Below are 2,379 nucleotides of genomic sequence, written 5' to 3'. Positions count from 1 at the left end.
AGAAGAGAAAGCTGTAATATATAGTGACAACATCTTGGGTAATAAAAAAGGGAAGGATGGAGATATTTATAATATATACAGCAGCAACAACGGAAAACCCACTAGGAGAGAAATCAAAACTGAATAAAAGCCATTTATAAAAGCATGGAGAGTTCGGGGGAAATAAGACTTCTCTTAATATGCCTGGTTACATAATTTTGATTTTAGAACAACCTACATGATTTACATATTTAAAAATTAAATCCTGGGGTGGCACCTGGGGCTCAAAGGAGTAGGGCACCGGCCCCATATGCTGGAGGTGGTGGGTTCAAACCCAGCCCCGGCCAAAAACTACCCAAAAAATAAAATAAAACAAAATAAAAGTTAAATCCAAAAAAAAAAAAAGAAAAAGTAACTTCTTCGAACCAAGAAATAAACCTAACTGCAAATTGAGATGGTGACATAAAATAATTTTTTTTTTCTCTTTGGGTTGAATGAATTTAAGAACAACATGTAGACTGCATTTCCATCAGGGAATATATTCTAAGGATAAAAAGAACTGAAAAAAGTACCAGGCTTCAAACAATAGTCTTTTTTTATTAAAATTAATATTGACTGGCATTAGTATTTTGCAAATCTTCTTTACCTTTTATTGGAAAAAGCAAATGCTTTTATTAAAGATACCAGGAAATGAGATTTTTATTCTAAAAAAAGAGATACAAATTAAAAAATTAAAGAAGTTTGTTTAAAAATATGTCGTTAAATGAATGTGGAAATATCTGTACAAATTCATGATTCTTTCTTTTTCCAAATATACATATTTCCTAGTTCTATGTATTTATTGAAAAGGCCTAGAAGTAATAGTAGCCCTTAACAGTAATCACTCCTAGCACTCAGATTGTGGTCTCTAAGAACCCTTTCTTCACTAAAAGAAAACAGGCATCTTTGAAGGAAAGGCTGACTCCAAGGCTGGGGCAGAAAAAATGTGTATCATGACCCTGGACACCTCGTCATACCAGAAGGTAAATTATCAAAGACAAACAGAGTTATATCAGAACATAAGGGGTGACCCAAAGGTATCTCTTCATTGGTCATAAATGGAACAATTTTGGCATCAAGAAGAAGAACGCTTGCAGTGGATTGCAATACACAATATATAAAATCCAAGAGTTCATAATAATAAAAAAGAGGCATACAAGAAAAAACTTTCACAAGTCATTAGTGGACTTGGCTATATCTTTACTCCAAAAACTGGCAATTAAAGAGAAAAATATGAACACTTATCATCTTTTCCTATTAAAAAAAAAATCGATAGCCCTCACAGATGAAGGAAAGTTCTTCTCTGCAGAAGGATTATAGCTAATGAATGTGGAAGAAATGACCGAATTAGAAAATCACTCTTTTATTAATGTATTAATATGCATCTCATTAATATGGAAAGAGGGACAAGGTTTACAGATCTCCTTCTCTTCTTTTTTTAATGTTTTTTTCAGCTATCCTTCTGAGACCAAAACTGTCAGCAAAGAACCCCAAGAACAAAACCTGATATTCTAGGCACGTGACCAAGCTTGCACACAAGGTGACAGGATGGACCTAACCATGGAGAATCACAGCCAGGCACACTTTGCAATATTTTATATTATAAATATTAACTTTTGATCACTATTTCTCTCATTACCCATACTTTCCTAAAGACATTTTCCAGAAAACCTGTTTTCTTTCTTACTTGCTTAAGGGTTAATTCAATGAGCCCACTGATAATAATCAATGACTGATTGTAAGGGGCATCCTATCTTCTGTTCTTATGCCATTAGAACTTATTCTGGTTGTAGATTCTGAAGCTTTCTAAAGGGACTGGAAAGCTTTGATCCAGAAATGTTTTAGGATAAGTCCTCCTCCAGAAAGAATAAAAAGCAAAACTTAGTCTCTTTCCTCAGGCTGCTCATACACAGCCTATCAGAGAAGACAGATTCTTCCTTAATATACATATTTTTCCTATTACAAAGCAAATACAAAAATACTATGGAAACATTGCTCTTCTGGGGTAGCCCGGGAAAGCTTCCCAGAAATGAAATTCAAACTGGGTTGCAAAGGGTGAGTAGAAGTTTGACAGGTGGCCAGAGGGCATTCCCGTTAGAAGGGATTGAATGCAGACCTGTGCAGAGATAGGAAGGACTGTGATGTATTTTGAATACATATTTGTATTTTGTGTAAGAAATTTTCCTTTAAAATTTTATTTATGGCTTGGTGCCTGTGTCTTAAGCGGCTAAGACGCCAGCCACATACACCTGAGCTGGCAGGTTGGAATCTAGCCTGGGCCTGCCAAACAACAATGTCAGCTGCAACCAAAAAGTAACTGGGCGTTGTGGCAGGCGCCTGTAGTCCCAGCTACTTGGGAGG

This window comes from Otolemur garnettii, unplaced genomic scaffold (genome assembly GCF_000181295.1).
Source record: "Otolemur garnettii isolate 467f Iridium unplaced genomic scaffold, OtoGar3 scaffold00086, whole genome shotgun sequence".
Taxonomy (NCBI): Eukaryota; Metazoa; Chordata; class Mammalia; order Primates; family Galagidae; genus Otolemur; species Otolemur garnettii.
Note: the sequence above shows the minus strand (reverse complement) of the source record.